The 22,517-nt window shown below is 34.9% G+C and overlaps 1 pseudogene; it reads left to right on the top strand.

The window, feature by feature from the left end:
• Window positions 1–371: 371 nt before the first annotated feature.
• Window positions 372–6,092, top strand: LOC136271891 (uncharacterized; annotated as a pseudogene).
• Window positions 6,093–22,517: the final 16,425 nt, after the last annotated feature.

Here is a 22,517-nt window from a genome sequence, read left to right as displayed (position 1 = left end):
TATCAAATGGAGACGAGAAGCTTTACCCATATAAATTATATTGTTATAAACCAATCACTGAAACTATCAAACGATTTCTGCAACGAAAACATTTTGTTCAATTCTGTAACTCTTGGCGACAACGAAATATACCTACAGATATGTACTTTGATGTATACGATGGGCAGGTATGGAAAGACTTCAACACAGAAAAATACAGCAATTTTTTGGCTTCAGATCATTCATTTGGCCTTATGCTTAATCTTGATTGGTTTCAGCCTTTTCAACACGTAAAATACTCTATTGGTGTAATATATGCTGTAGTTCTCAACCTACCCAGACATTTACGATTCAAATTAGAAAATGTCATTCTCATAGGTATAATTCCAGATATGGGCAAGGAAACCAGTACAAATACATTTGTCAAACCACTTGTTAACGAGTTAGAAGAAGCATGGAGCAAAGGGTTTGAAGCTTTCTCGGCTTATACAAATGAGAGTGTCATTGTCAAACTAGCTGTTATGTGTGTAGGTTGCGATGTGCCTGCGACAAGGAAGCTGTGCGGGTTTCTGGGACACACTGCTAATCTAGGTTGTTCGAAGTGTTATAAAGAGTTTCCTGGAACAGTAGGAAATAAAGACTATTCCGGTTTTGATAGAGATCAGTGGCAGAAAAGAGAAATATAGAACCACAATTTTCGCATAGAGAAAGTGTTGGGAGCGAAAACCAAAACTGAAAAGGTGAATTTAGAGAGTAACACAGGTGTTAGGTTTTCAGAACTCAGCCGTTTGAGTTATTTTGACCCCATCCGTATGTCAATTATTAATCCCATGCACAACATGTATCTGGGGTCAGCAAAGCATATAATCAAAGTATGGCTATCTACAGGGACAATATTAGAGGATTCTTTTGAAACCATTCAGAAAAGGGTCGACACCATTGAAACACCAGCATCATTGGGAAAGATACCGCAATTTCTTCATCTTTTGGTGGATTCACCGCAGAACAGTGGATGCACTGGACTAACATATTTTCCGTGTATGCCTTAAAAGGACAGATACCAGATAGGCTATTACACCACTGGCGATTGTTCGTTCTGGCAAGCAGGCTCTTATGCTCGCGGTCAATTTCAAAAGATGATATAAAATTGATAGACCAATATTTACTGGCATTTTGTAAAGGGGTTGAAGAATGTTACGGAACTAACTATATAACACCTAATATGCATCTACATGCACACATTGCAGATTGTATGCTAGACTATGGACCGGTACATTCATTTTGGTTATATAGTTTTGAACGATACAATGGTTATCTGGGAACACTTCCTAACAACAACAGATCAATAGAGTTGCAACTGATGAGGCGTTTCAATAGAAATTCCATGATCTCCGAAATTAATTATCCAGAATATTTCAAAGAAGAATTTCTTCATGTCTTTGAGAGTTTGACACAAGAAAAGGAAACGAACAGTCGTTACTTGAGTGATTCAAAAAAGATGGATCTCATTTCAATGTCTCTTCCCTCGTTCATCAAACGCCTACAAAAATGGGATGATATTGAAAATGTAGATTTGAAACATGGCTCCCATGCAGTTCTTGATGACGTTGAGAAACATTTTTTTAAACAAATGTACAAAATAGTTTATCAACTGAATGATGATTACGATTTCCTGTGTTCAATATCGTTTATGAAATTCAAGGCAGTGTCTTTAGGAAATGAAACCATTGGATCAATTAAGTCAAGATATTGTCGCTCTGCTTACGCAATGTCAAATTGGAACGCAGGAAACGGACAAATCGTTGCCGAGAATGACGACCGGTTGTGGCCAGGGATCGTAGAGTATTTCTTGCGTCATAATCTTGTTGTGAATGGGAGGAGTGTGGTACACATCCTAGCTAAAATCACATGGCTAGCACCAAATTTAGAGCTGAAGAAACATTGTGGGGCACCTGTTGAAGTTTGGTGTTCTAATAATTTTTATGACAGTGGTCCATCGATATTTCTCCCCATTCAACGAATTCGATGCAAATTTGTTTACGCTCAAGGCAAAGTGGGGAATAGGAATGTAATATTCATAGTACCTATTGGGAAGAATTTAGAATTTTAAAGACTGTGTACAGCCCAATATCAGAATGTTTGAATAAATAATTAATTATGCTTTTGATTCTCAATTTCATATATTTATGTACATTAAAAGATCTGATTCAAATAAAATTTTAATTTTATGTAGTGCGTTAAGACTATCAGAGAGAGAGAGAGAGAGAGAGAGAGAGAGAGAGAGAGTCCTCTATAACTCGATGTTTAAGGATCTCTCTCTCTCTCTGGTTATAAAGGTAATCTCTCTCTCTCTCTCTCTCTCTCTCTCTCTGAGAACCTTTTCCACCTACTTTTAGAGCATAATATTGGATTTTTTATATTTTGATTTTTTCATCAGTGATTTTAACAATATTTTATTCTTAATAAAATGATGTAGTAGTGACACATCATTTATCACGTTTTTTATAATGCTAATCAAACATATGTAGTTGAACTTATAGGAAAGTATCAAATTTACTAATATGTGTCTGAAAAACGTAAACATTTGGGGTTTTTGTGTTTTACGTTCCGTTTCCTCCCACTATTAAATCAGAGCATAATATAAGATACTTTAATATAAACGATGTTGTCTTTTTTGCAGTAAGGAGTACGTAAAAAAACCACAATATTTTATTTGGTATAAAGTAACATTATTGACACATTATTGATAACATATATTTAATGCCAGAAACATAATTAAATTTAATGTATAAACGTATATACTAATGCATGTAAATTCTTTTAAACGAAACGTTTAATTTTTTCAATTAAACTACATTATTTTCGTTGTATATTGCATTAAATCTAATCATACGCGTAAAAAAAATTCAATCAATTATATGACATTATATTTCCCATATAAAATAACGTTATACGCAAATTATATTTAAAACAGGAAATATAATTTGGTAAACGAAATTATAAAATTATATTAAACGCGACTTTTCGTGCAGTGTATGATCCGGCGAAACTTTCGGTCGCCACAGAAAGTAATCAGAAATTGACTTTTTGTCTTTTTCTTTTGTGTATTTCTTGGTAATTCCTGTACAGTATATACTATATATCCATTTTCTGTTTACAAGAGAATTTTGTTTTTGTACAGATGTTAACGTGAGGAACGGAAGACCTTTTTTTGCTATAGCAACAAGAGTCTAGTATTTATTTATGTTTATTTGCTAATTTTCATCATTTTTTTTTTACATCTGACAACTTCCTAAAAAAATGACGAACACTTAAAAATACAGTGGCAAATTACGATACCCATATTATTGCAAAATAAAAAGCCAAAATGTTTTGACAAAGGAAGATAATACTAATCGCATTACAGGTCTTTGTCAAATAGCTTATTCCTTCGAACAAATAACTTATTCGTCCGAAAAAATCTTAATTTGTCCAAACAAATAACTTATTCGTCCGAACAAATACGTAATTCATCCGAACAAATCCTAATTGGTCCGAACAAATAGCTTAGTCATCCAAACAAATACCTTATTCATCCGAACAAATCCTAATTCGTACAAACAAATCCTAATTTGTTCGAAAAACTCTTAATTCGTCCGAACAAATAACTTATTTGTCCGATCAAATCTTAATTCGTCCGAACAAGAAACTTATTCGTTCGAACAAATCCTAATTCGCCCGAACAAATTCTAATTCGTCCGGACAAGTAATTTATTCATCCGAACAAACACGTAATTCGTCCGAACAAACCTAATTCATCCGAGCAAATACGTAATTCGTCAGAACAAATCCTAATTTGTCCGAACAAATAACTTATTCGTCCGAACAAATCGTAATTCGTCCAAACAAATCGTAATTCGTCCGAACAAATAACCTAATTCGTCCGGACAAATAACTTATTCGTCCGAACAAATAACTTTTTCATATGGCCCTTCCACGCCGCCGTAGTTGTGCAATACCGTTATTATTAAAATAGAAACAGTAGGTTTTCCGGTGTACGGTATTTAAATTAAAATTTTAGTCCAGATATCACTAATCAGTTTGCTTGCAGAGAGGGTGGGCGTATATATAATTAAACAATTACGATTTAGAGTTATCTTATCAGACATACAACTTGCGCGCCAATGGAGCGGATCAGCGAGCACAGGTGTGAAGACTGCGGAAAAGCATTCAATGCACGGATCGCCCTACGATAATGAATGTCCAATCTGTCATTTAAAATTCAGCAGGCGAAATAACCTCAACCAACACATGGATACACACACTTATCAGAGGGGCGGATCAAAACAAAGAAAATCGTTCCCAGAAGGAATCAAATAAACGCAAGTCTGAAGAGATATCTCAACCACCGAAAAAACAACGAACTACAGAATCTTTGAATGTTGCTGATTCTATACAGAATCCAGAGCAGGAAATAAATACAGAATCTACAGGAAAATGCAACTGGTGCACTCAACAAAAGCATCTTCTTCCAGAGAAGAAATTTTGTCAAATGTGTTCAGAAGCAGGTCGTGAATGTCGACGGTGTCACCGTCCTTTACCAGAGAGATTTTATAGCCAGCTAACTGACGTCTGTGATACTTGTTTGAAAAGACGGAAAGATGGAATGCACAGAGAGGTGACGGTAGTTAGTCTGCATTGGAAGGAGCAGTAGAGACGACCGTACTGGAACCCAGCCCAGGAAATCTATGGGACATTTTGCAATTTTTTAAGGACAGCAGTCAAAGAATCCAATATCTACTTCACACAACTTTATGGTCAAAGCGAGGTATCAAATGGTTTTTGACTTTGTTTGTTAAATTTGTTAAATACAATCAAAATAACGAGGCCGTGTATGTTGACCCTACATTTCGATCTATCAATTTTACACTTACAAATGGAGTGGAGATGAAAGAGCAGCTGGCCCAAGCTTACAAAAACTTGTATGTAAGCTATCAACATTTTGAGAGGGAGAGTGGCTGGTCTATTGATCAGATCCTCAAAATTGAATTCAACACCGTAGAATTTACTCCTCTATTGGGGAGCAGTTATCTTCCCTTGCCTCTAAAAATTGCAAAGAAACAGGCCGTACTCAACATACAAAATGATGATAAAAAATGTTTTCTTTGGTCGGTTTTAGCCTTCCTTCATTCTATTAGTTATTCAAATCACCCCGCACGTGTGTCAAACTATGCAAAGTATGAACATGAACTGAATACCGAGGGATTAGACTTTCCGTTACCTTTGTCTCAAATTAAACATTGCGAGAAAAAGAACAACATATCGATTAATGTATTTGGTCTTGAAAAGAATGATATTTTTCCTCTTCAAATAACAGACAAGCGACTAGCAAAACATCATGTGAACCTTCTCCGTTTTTCAAAGGAAGAAACGAGGCATTATTGTCTTATCAGAAAAATGAGCAGGCTAATGGGGGATAGAACTAGACATGATGGAGAAACGTTCTATTGTAACTTCTGCCCACATGGATTTTGACTCGATAATTTGCGTTTTATTGATTAACTGCAATTTCTAAATGCCTCTCTGGACACTTTAGTTACAAATCTGGCCAAAGAAGGGGGATCTAGGTTTCAAAATTTATCCCGACATTTTCCATCTGAGATTGAGAGAGACTTACTCCTTAGGAAAGGTGTTTATCCCTATGACTATATGTCCTCCTGGGATCGCTTTTATGACAGCGAGCTACCGCCAGTCACAGCATTTTACAATAAACTGACTTTGCTAATGCTGAAAACGTATTGAAAATCTTTAACATGATAAACATGGGAGATTACCATGATTTGTACCTAAAATCTGATGTGTTACTGCTCTCTGATGTATTTGAGAATTTTAGAGAACTATGTTTAGATGCATATCATTTGGATCCTGCTTATTTCTATACTTCGCCCGGTCTTGCATGGGAGGCTATGTTGGAAATGACAATGGTCTAATTACAGCTCTTTGAAGACATTGACATGGTCTGACTGATCGAACAAGGGATTAGAGGAGGTGTATCCATGATCTCTAAGAAATATGCCAAAGCGAACAACCCCATGGTCTCTGATTATGACCCTTCAGAACCGAAATCTGGCTAACGTATTTAGACATGAATAACCTATAGGGTACTAGCATGTCAAGGTTCCTGCCCAAGAAGGACTTTGCCTGGTGCACACCAGAGCAAATAGAAACTTTTGATGTCATGAATATATCGGATGACTCGGACACTGGATATATACTAGAGTGGATCCACAATATCCTACTTCATTGCATGATAATTACAGTGATTATCCTCTTGCTCCAGAACTCAAGACCATCACAGATGATATGCTGTCCTCTCATAGTCTGATGCTTAGAGAGAAGTTGGGCATCAAAGGAAGTACTTCAAAACGAGTGCCAAACCTCAATGATAAAGAAAATTACGTTCTTCACTATCGTAATCTAAACTACTATCTATCAAAAGGCCTTGTATTATCCAAAATCCACAGGGTTCTAGTATTTACACAGTCTCCTTATTGAAGTCATACATTGATTTTAATACAAAAAAGAGATCACAGGCTTTAACAGACTTTGAAAAAGATTTTTATAAACTTATGAATAACTCTGTCTTTGGGGAAACCATGGCGAACATGAGTAAGAGAGAGAATGTTGAATTGGTGCACACCAAAAAGAGTTTACGTAAGGTATATGCTAAGCTCCACTTTCAATCTTGTAAGATATTCAATGAAGACGTGGTGGCCGTCAATCTCAGAAAAAGCATTATTGTTCTGAATCGCCCCATTTATGCTGGGTTTTGTATTCTTCACCTCGCTAAACTGCTCATGTTTGAGTTTCACTACGACTTTGTCAAATCCAACTACGGAGAAAAGGCGAGTCTTTTGTTTACGGATACTGATAGCCTATGCTATGAAATTCAAACCGATGATCTGTATCAAGATATATTTCGAAATGCATCCTTGTTTGATACAAGTAATTTCGGCAAAAATCATTTTCTTTATTCCAAAACAAACTGTGAGGTCCTTGGTAAAATAAAGGATGAGTGCGGAGGAAAACCGATTGAAGAATTCATTGGTCTTAGGCCAAAGATGAACAGTCTATTGTATGATGGCATGGAGAAGAAGACGGCTAAAGGGGTCAAAAAATGTGTGATCGACAAACATTTAAAACATCAGGCTTATAAGCAAGCCCTCTATGATTATTGCTCCATGCGTCATTCTATGAATATGATCAGAAGCTACAACCATCGGCTGTTTTCTGTATCCGTTTGCAAAACAACATTAAGTCCCTATGATGACAAACGATTCGTTCTAGACTCTGGTATACACACCTTGGCCCATGGCCATTATACGATTAAACCATTTGATACTGCTGCATAAGACCACCAATGTTAAAAATATTATATATAACAAACAAATATTTTATATTTTGCCACAGTTTTATTCATTTTGTACAGTATTGAATGTGATTCACTTGTTATACAATATGTACATACATTGTCATCATGTTACATATCAATTTGACAATAAAGAATTGGGAACTTAAACAAGGACTCTGTTTTCTTGTTAAATTATGTAACATAACTTGTATAAATTATTCATCCATTTCCTCGTCGCCAGACTCCTCTCTGATATTGTCCTCGTAAAAACTATCATCGGCTTCCAACAGTTGATCAAACTCTTGTCTATGCTTATTAAGAACACGGGAAATTGCCCTTTCAAGATCTATATCCCTTTTCTCCATGAGGGTTGATACTTCCTTCTGGATGTCGCGGTGGAGTTTGCTTTGATTCAATTGTACAAAGATTATAAAAATTCTTGTATACTTCTTAAGAAGCAAGTTCCTGTCTTTGGGTAACATCATTTCGCTTACTTCCTCTCGAGCTTCAGTTTTTGAGAGGTTTGAGTTTTCCTCCATAAAGTGACCTAATTTTTTGTCGAACTAAGGCTGATTTTCCTCCCATACTTCGTTGATGAGGGACGTGAATCCTCTGTCATCATCCTCGTCATTGACATCAGACATGGTGTCGTTTTCATCAGAATTTTCATCCATTAGACAACCATTTTTAATATGACGTTGTTAATCATAAGAGCTGGCATACATGGTTCCGCATTCAGTGCATGACGGGTATTTCTCCTCGGAATACATATGTCTCGTATTTAGTTGCGTTGGCCAAGGATAAGTTTTCATATCATCAGATGATCCCACTGGTTTTCTTTGATAAAATGATAAACCTTTATCATCATAATCCTGCATTGATTTCTGGTAAGCCATCTTCTCACTTTGATCGACTGTGTTAGGATTTTGTAGAAAGGTGAGTTACCTGGAGACGTCTGCTCTGTTTGATATGCTGTGGTCAAATGACGTCCAAACTGTTCTTGCACTCTTATATAGGATTCAATTATGTTCATCTGAAACAGCTTTGATTCTGGGGTTGTTTGCTTTAAGTCTAACACCAATACCCCATACGGAATTAACACTGCTTTTTCATAAACGTCTAGAAGCTTCTTTGCATTTCCAGGGTGCATCTGTCGGGCTAGGATTCCGATCTGTTGTCGATCCCTCGGATTTTTAAACAGAACTATATATTGACTGTTTAAACTAATCGTTCGATTTTCTTTGCCTTTGTTGAACAAATTCTGCATGATGCAGATCATACTTAGATTGCGATGGTGTGCACCCTCTGTAAACAGCTTACAGATCTCCTTGTCTTCAGTTGCATCCTTCATCATGTCGTCAATGATCAGGACAGTTTTTTGCCTGGGGTTGATAAATGCATCCGTTTTTATGTTTTCTGTTATGCCTTGAATAAATATTATACCCGGAATCCTGTACTTCAGTTCATCATATAGGGGATGCCATCGCTTATAAATCCACAAGATTTTCTCTGGAACTGGGCTTATCAGCTGATCTTTGTGAAATAATAGTTCCTTGATCCACGTGGATTTTCCCGACATCGTCGGTCCCGCGACAATCATCGTGAAAGGGTGAATAAATTCAAACATCTGAACTTCCGATGACTGATTTCTTTGAGGCAAGTCCTTAGGAGGAGGAGGAGGAGGAGGAGGAGGAGGAGGAGGAGGAGGAGGCTGCGTGAAATTAGGAGGAGGATACGCTTCAGAGATTTGAGGATACGCTCCAATGCGTTGAGGATATGGTTGGTTTGTTCCATGAGCAATACGTTCATGCCTTTTCATGTTATCATACCTGGAAAATGTTCGTTGGCAAACAGGGCACGATGTTGACTGCATGACTGTCTTGGATATAATGAATAAAATTTAACTTTGCCTCTTATATATCCAGTAATTCATCCTCATTAACCCAGGAATTTAATTTTTTGGGATATCCTTGCCATATGACCAACACTTCCGTCTGACCTCTGCGCATGCGTCTTTTTAATCCCTCTCTATTTTCCACAAGTCGCCTCTTGTTTTGTTAACCCTCTGCAGTTCTGCTTCATAAAAGGTTCCGTCAATAGGATCTTTACTGTAATCAACCACTTTGTATACAGGTATTCCTTGACGTAAAAATCATCTGTCGACAATAAACACTTCCTCGGTCCATTTTTGTTCGTAATCTCTCTGGAAAGTATGCTTGATTCCCGACAATCTGACATAGTCACCCACTTTAAATTTGAATCGTTTATGTGGGTTATAATTTATCTTTCGTATTACAGTGGGTTTCAACACATCCAAATACAAAGGATATCTTCATTTATTTTGTTCACATCTCTTGGAGAAAGACCATTCAGGGACCTATGTGGTCGGTTGTTATAATTTTGAACGATGTCTTGTAAAAATTCAACATATCTGAATATGCGACTATGCGTGAAGTAGCGATACATCATGACTTTTAATGTCCTGATGAACCTCTCTGCATAGTTAGCATGGGTGACATTTTGCGTGACGAAATGATGTACCTTTTTTTCTCTTTAGATACTGCTCGGTCCATCTATTAATCCACTCTGTTCCTTTATCTGAACGCAGTTCAGAAGGAATTCTACCTTCTTCAAATATTTCTTTCAAAGCATCTATTATACTTTCGTGTTTCTAATTCTCCAAAGGTCTACCCCAAGCGTATGGAGAAAAATCATCAATTGCAACAAGCAGAAATTTCAAGTCAACATTTTGTTTGGAAAGGGAAGTGACATCCGCTAAATCTGCATCCCAAAGAAAGTCTAATCCTTGCAAAATCACCATATTGGTTTTGATCTTGTATCTCTGTGGCCGCTGGAGACTGTAAGCATCGATGTCTTGTAGCCATTGCTTTATGGCTGACAAACCAACATTATATTTTCCCTCTTTTTTCAGATAACGATAAATCTTGGTTGGACCCGAATAACTTAAAGGGTTTTTCACATCAAAATAGATTGATTTCAAATGTTCTTTCCAATCCATGATTTCGATTGATTATGCGATAATGATTGAAAGGAAGTATCTTATATATTATTTAAGATTTGGATTTTCCAATTTACTCCCCGGTCTAAAAATAGACTCGCTATACAATTCATTTATAACGGTGTTGCACAGGTAATTTAAATCCCCGGTCTAAAAATAGACTCGCTATACAATTCATTGAGAGGGATGAAGTGAGGGATGCGCTATATATCCCTATATGAGGGAGGGGGTGGCGTAGAACTGTCATTTCCTATTCATCAATATTTTAAAAGTGTAATTACATATTGAATAAACAGTAGTCGTCTGGAAGTTTTTTTTGTACCTATCTTTTTATTCAGATTTGGACACTGGCTATTCCCAATGTAGAGGAGAAGTCTTTCCAGGATACATGTAACACCTTGGATAGGGTACATGTCAGGTGTCAGCAAGTTGGAAAAAATAAGATCCAAGGGATCAATATAATGATATCATTAAAGTCCATATTATAAAGAGGTTGAATCCGGGTTTCTTTACTCGTCCTTGCCACACCACAGCAGTATCATCCAATAGCGAATTTAGGACATTACTTTGCCAAGTTCCACAAACCTTGAGCTACAGTCCAAAAAACACCATATACAATCCCGGAACTTTATAAACAACCCGGACAGGAACAATGCCCTTGTTACAAATTAACACCCCTTATAAATAAAATCAATATATGATTGATTAATTCCTAGCTCTCTCATTGACTTTTATTCAACAATCAAGAACAAATAAAACGTTGTATTCATCTGCACGTGACCTAGGAGGTCAGTATAACTTTTGATCAATTTTGTTCAAAATTGGACTAAAACTGAATTGGGAATTTCTAAAAATTCATTGGTAATCCAATTTATGTCGTCCATTGGAATATTGCGTGTTAAGCTATGGTTTCAAACTGAAAGGTGATGAAATTTCTTTCACAGTTTGATATTTCTGTATAAATTCCTCGCTGAATTATATTATAAACCAATTTTTGCTGGGTTTTTTTTTCGCTCAATACGATGATTAATCAACCCTCAAAGTTCAATATTCACCTCGCCTTTAGGCCAGTAAATATTGTACTTATCGAGTAGCTAAATCATCGTATTGACCTCAAAAACAGCAATAATTGAATAACATAAGATACCGATGATCAAAGTGATAATATCATAAATTAAATTTCTAAGGTATATCACCTTAACCTGGATTGCGTTTTGAATGTCCCTTCTTATATAGCTTTTGAACTTGCACAAGCGCAGAAACAAGAAAACCATTAGCAATGAGCAGTCAATTCACGTACTCAAGTAACCTTTAAAATATGAACATCTGGATGTAAGCAGGAAGCTGGCAGCTCGCAGTTGACTGTCGTATGTAGAATAATAATTGGTAACCAAACAAAACGCTTAATTCAGTTTTTAAACAATTTCCCTATATATTTTCTTTAAACTTTAAACCACTCCTTTGGCCCTAGTATTAGTCCGGGGTTACAATTTTTACAATTTAGAATTTAAATTATATCTTAGGATGCTTGCATCGTAATCTCGCAAATTGTAGTATTGTAGTTCTTGAGAAGAAGATCTCTTGGGGCCCTAGTATTTTTTACAATTTAAAATCTTCATTATTTAAGGACGCTTTGAGAATAATTGCATAATAGTCTCACAAATTGCAGTATTGTAGTTCTTGGGAAGAATATTTAGAAACGTGTTCCATGTATATTTCTATGTTAAACTTTGAACCCCTCTTGGGACCCCAGTATTTGTCTGGGGGTCACAATTTTAACAATTTAGATTATACACTATTTTAGTATGCTTGCCTAGTAATTTCACAAATAGTAGCATAACTGTAGTTCTTGAAAGGAATATTTTCGAAGATTTTCTCTATAATGTATTTCTATGTAAAATTGTGAACCCCCGTTGGGGCCCCAGTATCAGTCCGGGGTTACGATTAGAATCTTTATCATATGAGGATGCTTGCATAGCAATTTCGCAAATTGAAGCATTGTCGTTTTTGAGAATATTTTTTTTAACATTTTCCCTTCATATTTTTATGTTTGACGTCGAACACCTCTTGGAGACCCAGTATTAGTCCGATTTTAAGTACAAGTTCACGTAAGAATCAGGCAAACAGTGATAAGTCATATATTTCGTATTGTAATTATAATTTAATTTGAGAACAGTATAAACAAGTGCTCTCCAAAAAAGATAAATTTTTTAGTGATTCATGCATAATTGCGAAGCTGTGTTACTAAAAATAGAATCACTCTGTCACAGTCTTTAAACACAATAAAAACACTAAAGTACAAAGTTGCAACAGGATTTATATTTAATTCATTTGTTCAAAAATGTTAGTATGAAGTGAAGACAATGCCAACTTTTGTTTTCTCATGTTACAGAGGTAGTATCTCATTGGTTTCCATGGCAACCATGACCATAATTAGCCATACAGTCTTTAAAATTAGAGAAAAACGATCATTGTTATGTCTCTTTTTAAAAAAAACAGCAAGCATACATGACAATGTGTTATAAATAAATGAATAAAGGAGATTTTGAAATAATTTTTTACATTATAAAAAGTTTTTAAAAATTAACAGACAGTTTACATAATCTAAGCAATCATGTGGGATTCCTACACAAAATGAAAAAAATTTTTTATCAGTTTTACATGTATCTAAGAGTAATGATATAATTATATTGCATATTATTAGTTTCATTCAAAAACAAGGATTAGACTTTGATTTCATGTATGTGGAAATGTTATTGTTTTAATCCACTGCCTGTGTAAAATTGTGATCTTATATCATTATTGATCGGGATCGGAATACCAAATATAGTGTATCAAACGTATTCCGAATTTTCTCTGCGTTCTAAAAGATACTTTCATTAAGTTATCAAAAGTTTAGTTTTCAACAATATCTAATGATGTAACACAAATCTTAAAACAACATATAAGTATGTCTATCAAAAAGTAATAGAAGTAGCCTATGTTACAGTCATTCCATGCATATCTTTTACAAATTTATGCTATGCTATGGTATGCGATTTTAATGATATGCTATGAGATTTGTATGCTATGTTATGAGATTTGTATGCTAGGCTATGAGAAATTGAAATGAAGGGCTTAATGATATGGTATACTATGCTATGCTATGGTATGCTATGAGATTTGAATAAAAACGCCTCCATACACAGAAGAGTTCCACACATTTCGAAGTAAATTAATAAGAAGCCATAATTTACCACAAATCTGTTATGTAAACATTTATTTTTTCATTTAAAAACATTTAAAACCGAGTTAAAAGAATGTTGTATGCTATGCTATGGTATGCTATGGTATGATATGACAAATGCGGTTCTATGAGATTGTATGCTATGGTATGAGATTCCAATGCTATGCTATGAGATTTCAATGTTATGCTAAGCTATGGTGTATGTTGTAAAAGATATGCTTGAACCGACTGTAACAAGACCTCAATAGCAAACAGGGAAAAGGAAGACATGTCCGACCTGCTGTTTATCATGTTTATAGTGAGTAATGTGTATACATATTTAAAAACTTACATACACAATGTTTTGTCACGGTGGTTAATGATACCTGAACCTACATGTACTTTTGAAGAATTCATATCATTTTTACATAATTTGGAATACGGTCAACATGTAGAGGGTTGTTGACTTCTTCTTCTTCTTCTTCTTCTTCTTCTTCTTCTTTCAGTACAGAGTCGGACTCTTCTTGAGTGTATAAATGACTATTGCTCGTTAAATCATGAGGTCCCTCCTCACTTAATAAAAACTATTTACAAGAAAATTATTGACAAATAAAAAACGATGTACATCTGGGGTCAAAGGAGTTCTAGGTGTGTGAAGCTCCTGTCAAAGCCTCTGGCAGGATGGTAAGGCTGCTGGCAGGATGGTAAGGCTGGCCTGAACTCTTCTAGTGTAGCTGCTGTTGTGGCTTTTTCCGGTAGAGTGTTCCATTCCCTGGTTGATCTTGGGAAGAAGGAGTACCTGTATTGATCTTTTAGAGTGCGCTGTTGGTGTATGCGGTGGCCTCCTCTGGTCCTTGAATCTCCGGGTTTGTAATAATTAGAGGGGTCAATATCCACCAATCTATTGCGGATCTTGTATGCCATGGTGAGTTGGTCTTTGCAGCGGCGATCATTAAGAGGCTCCCAATTTAGTATATCCATTAAGGAGCTGACACAGCCTGGGGATACGTCTTGGTATTCATTGTACACGAGCCTAGCTGCCCTTCTCTGTACTTGTTCTAGATCTTTTTCAGGGTTATCTTGATAAGGGTCCCATACAGTGGAGGCGTATTCCAGGGTTGGTCTGACCATGGTGATGTAGGCGTTGGCTTTGACTTCTGGTTTACACCGTCCTAGGTTCCTTCTCAGAAAGCCTAGTGTCCTTGATGCTTTGCCTACTGTCTGGTTGATATGTCTCATCCACTGTAGGTCATAGTTTATGGTGACTCCCAGGTATTTCCCATGCTCGACTGCATCTAGTGTGTGACCATGTAGTTGGTAGTTCCTTATCAGTGGGTTTCTTTTGTAAGTAATCCGTATCATGATGCACTTCTCAGGATTGAAATTCATCTGCCATCGTGATTACCACTCTTGGAATTTGTTAAGGTCGTCTAGAAGTGTCTCGCTATCCTTCACGTTCTTTTTTTCCTATAAACTAGGCAATCGTCTGCAAATTCCTTCACGTTCTTTATTTTCCTATAAACTAGGCAATCGTCTGCAAATAACCTTGCCTCAGAAGATGTTGATTGTGGCAGGTCATTAATGTAAGCCAGAAATAATAGGGGTCCGATGACTGTTCCCTGAGGCACCCCTGAGATAACGTCTAGGGGGCCAGACTTATTCCCTTCAAGCAATACGGATTGTGTTCTCTTGCTTAGGAAGTCTTGTATCCATTTGAGTGTTACTCCACGTATTCCGTAATAGTCCATTTTTTGGAGGAGTCTCTTGTGGGGCACTTTGTCAAAGGCTTTGGAGAAATCAAGCAGGATGATGTCTGTCTGTTCTCCTTGGTCTAAATTCTTGCCAATTTCGTCTAGTGTTATCAGGAGTTGTGTTTCACAAGATCTTTTGGATCTGAAACCATGTTGATGGTCACAAAGGATCTGGTGGCGGTCAAAGTGATCCATGATGGTGCTGTGAACAATATGTTCCAATAGTTTGCAGCAGATTGAAGTCAATGTGACTGGCCGATAATTAGAAGCTTTGTGTTTTTCTCCTTTTTTGAAGACTGGGACAATGTTGGCAGCTCGCCAGTCGTCAGGAATAATTCCAGCGTCCAAAATTCGCTATTTTTTAAATGATTCGGGTACATTAATTTGTTGTGTTGTTTTATAAAAGAGATGACATGAAATATGTGTTCACCTATTTATTTGATTTATATGCACTCACTGGCTGTACATGACGTCAGAAGTGACGCTTTTTTTATATAATTCAATCAAAATCAATCAAAAATTGACATTTTTCTTGTCTTTTTTCGAATGGGAAATATAGAGCGACTCTTTGAACAAGAACGAACTTTTTGTCTCTTATAAGTATTGGGGAGATACTCACATCTTTGGTGAAAATATTTTGTTTGTTCAAGCAGTCGCTCAATGTGTCCTTAAAGAAAAACTGCATCAAAACAAGCCGTTTTATGCAAAAAATGAGAAAATGGCGGGAAAAGGTAAACTTTATGATGTCATTTTTTTTAATTGTGGGCTTTAAAATCAAAATAAAAATTCTGAAAAAACTACAAATGTATATTTGTACAAATAAAACAAAAAAATACAGTAAAATGACAATGTTCATTTTAGGGGGCCATTTTAGGCTCAAACCATATATAGTCCTTTAGAATGTTTTTAGACTTGGAGGGGGGGGGGGGAGGGGGGAGGGGGTACCTCAGTAAGCGTGAATCTATTGTAAGCGTAATTATTGTAACCTTATTATAGTATATAAATTATGTACACTAGATATAGTTTAATCCTGTAAGGGCATGCTTTATATTCCAAAATGTAACAAAACAAAATAAGCATTGTTCATTCCCGTTATTCATGTATATATTTATTATATAGATATATATTAATATATATTTCTAGGTAGTATGATTAAAACAACCGTTCATGTCAACATGTTTCACACATATTATATGTACATGTATAACCGAGCATCAACCAATAGACTGCATAGTAATTGTTCTTTCTTCCTTGGATATTAACCACGCAATTAAATTTGTCTTCCTTTGTTAAGGTGGCTCTATACACCCACAGTTTATTCCAATTTTCAATAGAAGACCACAAAACATATACTTATCAAATATTAAAATGATGATAGGGATACTATAGGTATTTTTAAAGAATTTTTTAATGTTTTTTCGTGTTTTTGTAAAATATTTTTTAAAAAGACAGCTATTAACAAATGGAGAGGAATTTTTTGGACATATGATGGACATTTCCTTCGGACACATAAAAAAATATATAACACTTCTTAACATTCAAGAATGTTACAATTGCAATTTTTTAAAGTATTTCCCCTAAACATAATTTTTCATATTTTCTTACTCTGTTGACAAATCATCTGAAAAAGTTGCTTGATGTTATAAGAAAATGTATTTTAATAAATGTGACATAAAAAATTGAATGAAAATCAATGCAAATAAACACAAACAAATATTTTAAATTTTATTTGGTACGAAAGTTCCTCAGGTAAGGGTTATCGTTCCTAAGTCCCAAGGCCCAAACACCTTGGGGACTTTTCATTTCTGAGTTGAAGAAAATTAAATATAATGCTGGAATGATAAATACATACATATTTCATTATAGGACTGTATAAATGAATATATTCGCTTTAATGCAAAACTAAGTCAAATAAATAAAGGGGTATATTGACTAGGCTTATAGGATTTATGTATCCCAACCTGAGAGAAATTCAAAGCAACCCTCCCATCCCCTTAAGGTGTCGATATTAATGTGCATTAAAGTATATTATAATTGAAATATTTTCACCGGTTTAGAATTTTCTTTCACAGTATTCCACCAAAAAATATGTTTTAGAAAATTTTGGAAAGTTAAAAAATTTACTGTTCACAACGGGAATCGAACTCATGACCTACAGGTTTGTAGTGAACCCACTAACCCACTGCGCTACGGTATAAGATATCTATAATGGGAAAGAAACTATTTAAAAAATTATTCTTGATTTTATTGTTTATTTCGATAAATAATACCACACAACGTGAAAGTGTCACATAACACATTACTTGTAATTAATGAATTTTCAAATTATCAAATTAAATCTATTCATTTAACAAATTTTTCAAAAGAGCGGTTCCCATACAATTCGCCTTAGTTTAAATCAGCCAGTACCGGAATTGCATGCTTCCAGATTTACTTTTTTGCGTACTGCGTCATCAAAAAGTGGTGTATAGAGCCACCTTAATAACACATAATTTTTGTTAAAAGTATTGAGATATAAATTTTTTTAATTCTTTCTTTATAATGGACAGTCAGTAAGAAAGGGTCATATATTATGCACTCATCTTCTACATAAATTAGTGATACATCTACATGTAATTACTGTTATACATAACATAGGTTTTTTTTTTACATTACTGAAAAAAAATTGAGTGCGAAATTCAATGTTAGTTATTTCCTCATATACATGTAGTTTGATAGTTAATGAGTTTGTAAGTTATTTATCTTTTGGTGTGTATAAGGTCCTAACATAATCAATTGTTTTAATTTCTCAGACTGCCCAGATTAAGCACTGAGTCAGCACATTCTTCGACTAACATTCTGTAAGATATCTTCTGCCCCATCAGTCCAGTTTAATGCTTGTGACAGGGTCTGTGCATGATTGTCAAGGTTCTGAATCCTGAAATAGAAAGAAATAATGCTACTTTTTATACATGTATTTAATATAAAACAGAATATTATATTAATACACCAGTCATGTCAATAAAATTTATTAGATAAAACATTGCTTCCTATTCAAGTCTAAAAGGTAGAATCAGTAAGTAGGGAAAGTTAACGGTTGGGTGGATTGGTAAAACTGAAGGAGGTAGGGCCAGTTGTGGACCCTTAGGCACTATTAAACCAATTTAATCTAGATGAATTAATTAAAGAGGATTTGAACTTCTGCAATGGGATCTCAGCCGTTATGACCTTTTATGAATGGTTGCATGGGAATGGGGGAAAACAAGAGGGGATACTTGCCAAACCGTTACATTAATTGAATAGATCTTCAAATACCAGCAACAAATATAATAGTTAGATTTATACATACCAAACTTACAAATAATAAAAGAATATGGTCCTGTTATCCCTAACCATATCCTATTGTTTAATAATAATTGTAAAGGCTGCAAACTTATGTACAACATATCATTAGATTAAAGAGAGAAACATGTACATCGATCTATATCGAAATGGAGAGAAAAGGGTCATAATTATGCACAAGAAACCTCGAACAAAATTTTTGAACTCCCTTTTAAATTTACACAATAATCATTTTTGAAACTACATTGGTTACAGTTTCTCTTTGGAAAATATAAAAATAGAGATATTTATAGATTTTTTAACTTGATATAATTTCTTATTGTGAAGCAACATTTTTTTCTTGTAAATACAAAAGTAATGCAAATCCAAATATACATGGATTAAAAAATGTTATATGGAAAGACCCTTGACCAAAAAATATGTGCTAACTAGAGCTGAGCTCGTGGCAAAGTCACGAGTAGGTCTTCCGTTGTTGCTGCTAGTTGAAAATGTATGTGATATGGTGTCAATAATTTATAATGACTAAACTTTCAGTTCTGCTTTTGTTATAAAAATGTGTTGTGATTGAAAGCCTGTATATAAAACGTGTTTTGAAAAAGAAAAAAAGAAAATGTTTTGGGAAAACTATCTGTCGAACACAGTTTATGTAATCGTTTCAAACATTCTTTAAAAAATGAGATGTTTAATGGCGAGTTAAATTTTCAGAGGGTAGCACGCATTGTTACATGTACTCATGATTCATGTGAGGAATTGTGTTTTTTGGGAGTTGATTTTAATCAACTGTCCTATGCAGTTACTCTTTCATACCGAAACTGAAACTGTGTTTACACCTAAGCACAAATCATCGCCTTTTTTAAAGGAAACTTTTTTTATAAATACCTTGGAAATAGTCAGATTTGAAATGGTACGAACAATTTGAAGTTTTTTTTAGTCGTGTGTATTCCTACGCCAGAGTTCAATATATAGTCTCGTTCAACCATCGGCTGTCTCCTTACATCTCCGGCAAGTAGAGAGTCAGTCTATATTTAGAGGTCGCATCATCAAGCTATCACGTGACCTGGTATCTCTTACTTGTCAGAGATTAACGGAGACAGCCAAGCATCTGGTTGAACGAGACTAGAGTTCATTATTGGTTGGATCCATACAATTTTTGAAATATTTGGAATACCAAAACATAGTTTGATGAAATCAATTTTATTTTAAAATATTACACAACATGATTCATTAGAGGTTTTCTCGAAATTCTAGTCGGAAAAGTAAGAGAATTCATATTATAAAAATGTGCATAATTCAAATGCAGATCATAAACTACTTGCCAAGCAAACTAGCATATCGTTGATTTTAAAATAAATATATAATATTCGATAAAATCAACTCTCGTCAGTACATCAGTACTTTGATTTAAAAACCGAACCCGCCTACAAAACACGTAACCTTTTCTCTAAGATAACTTCTTTATTTAAAAATATTTCTAAATTTTTGAAAACTATGTGCAAGTTTAGAATTGTTGCGTGATGACAAAATTTACAGACCCTGCAACGTACTACTACACCAAAAACGTGCGACTTACGTGCGAGAAACGTTTCGTGTAAACCGTTTAGCGTTTCGTGTGATTGTGAAGCGTTTCGTGTAAACCGTTTAGCGTTTCGGGCAAAGCGTGTAAATCGTTTCGGGCAAAGCGTGCGAGAACCGCGTGAAACATTCATCAGATTTCATTCGGAACTCACTGACACTTCAATTCACTTTCAATTGATGAAAGGGAATATATCCAAGATATCTTCATTGAACAATTTTCACTCATAAAATTTCACAGGAACGAAAACAATTTTCTTGCGGAGATTTATAATGGGAAATGTTTACATCTTTTCTCCATTCGGAAGTACTCGGGATACCTCGCGCAATTTTTAAACGTTATCATCCGGGCTTATTAATAGCTGATGCAATGCAAAATCCCCGTAGACTTTCAATATTGGGATGTGTATTGAAACCTGAAGCGGTAGAGGGGGCGTTTCAACACATATAATCTGGACATTTTTCATATAAGTGGATGAACGTAGTTTGAGCACAAAGGTATTTACTATTATTGAAATATCAAGCAAAAAGTGGTGGAAGAAAAAACTCGGGACATAGTATATCTTATAAATTTATGAAACTTTGAAGTGTTTTGACATTCATTAACCAGGGAACAACGATGTCTATCTATAGATCAGTAATAGGATAAGGTAATGTCAAACATCGAAGACTGTACGAATATTTAAGAAACTGTTTTTATTACAAGTGTTACCGTAAATAATTAAATCAAAGTTTGCCGAATCTTCCTGGAATTAAACATAGGTTGTAAATTTACTTTGTATAAAAACTTTCTTCATGGTTACTCAGTGTGAAACATTCTTTACCTTAGACGTTTTACTTTTCCACTAAGCATCCGCCTTCGTTGCCTTTCCTTTACACTACATCTAAATTCATCATGTTCATAAGTGATTATTCGTTCGCATTTTAAAATATTTAATGTCCGTATTCTCGGACTCCATGCTAGGAAATTTAGTTGAATATAAGCTACGTCATTCTTATCCATGTGCATGTTGTCGACGGCGCGCGGCCAAAGAAATTTTCAGAATCGTTCTTTAAAAAGCTTTAAAGTTATACAATATAGGATATACATGTAATTTTTATATACAGACCTTAATTAATTTGTTTGCAAGTCTATAACTAATGATTATGCCTTTATCGGCACCACTTATAATTTTCTCAACTCTCTCTCTCCTCTCTCTTTTCTTTCTCTCATTCAAGTCACGAGCGACAATGTCTTAACTCCGCCCAGCTACGATCTGATTGGACAAAGGTCAGTGAAAACATTAGGTAGAACCTTTTCTGGAGTAAACCCCTATTTAACGCTTCAATGTACTTCGCTGTAACTTAAACGATCATGTTTTGACAAGCATCTATATTTTTTTTATTTATTTACATCGATAACTCTTACTGAGACCATTCGACTTTGTACAAGCAGCACACATAACCTCGGACATCGGGTGTCTCCTGCACCAGGCTGAACCTGTCAATCAACCTCTGTGTATTTGTTTTCATTGGATGGTCAAGCGTCTCTTTTTTTGTCAATAGCCAATGGAAAATTAATGACTTCAAGGTAATCGGAATCAGTATTTGATGAAGCATACAATTCAAATGACAAAATTTTTTTTTATTAATTATCTGAAAATTATTTAAACCACTGTTAATGGAAAACAAAGAGTCTTAGAAGTAATTAACACACAGGGATTTGCCTACAATGTACACAGTCATGCAATTACTAGTAATTATTATGGGAATCTTTACGCATGGTACTTAATTCGAACAGATTATAATAATCTATACACTGTACGCTGTTGCATATGTACGAAGTGCCGGTAATATATACGAATATTGAGTCAAAAATTTAAATCATTTTTATTTCTTGTTCTTTTCAATACAATGTGAAATTACTTTCAGAAAAAAATTCCGAAATACTAATTACAATTTCTTTTTTGTGTAATCATTTGAATTTTTTCTGGGTTCATGTATATATATGTACAGAACATACTTATTTACGCGCGATGATACGACATAGGAAAAAAATAATCAGTTGTTCGTAGAACATCTTTATCTTACGAATGTAACTAATTTAATTTTAAATATTTTTCAACATTATCAATGTAAATAAAATCAACAGTATTTACTGTTTGTGTTTTTACATCGTAATCTCTGAAACCAATAAAAATACTAATGTTAGCAGAAAAATCAAATCCCGCCGAATACTGAAAAACCGATTTCAGTTAGCAATCATACGGATTTTATTTTTGGTATTGACTATTGAGTTAC

This window comes from Magallana gigas, chromosome 9 (genome assembly GCF_963853765.1).
Source record: "Magallana gigas chromosome 9, xbMagGiga1.1, whole genome shotgun sequence".
Taxonomy (NCBI): Eukaryota; Metazoa; Mollusca; class Bivalvia; order Ostreida; family Ostreidae; genus Magallana; species Magallana gigas.
Note: the sequence above shows the minus strand (reverse complement) of the source record. Positions and strands in the feature narration are given on the sequence as shown.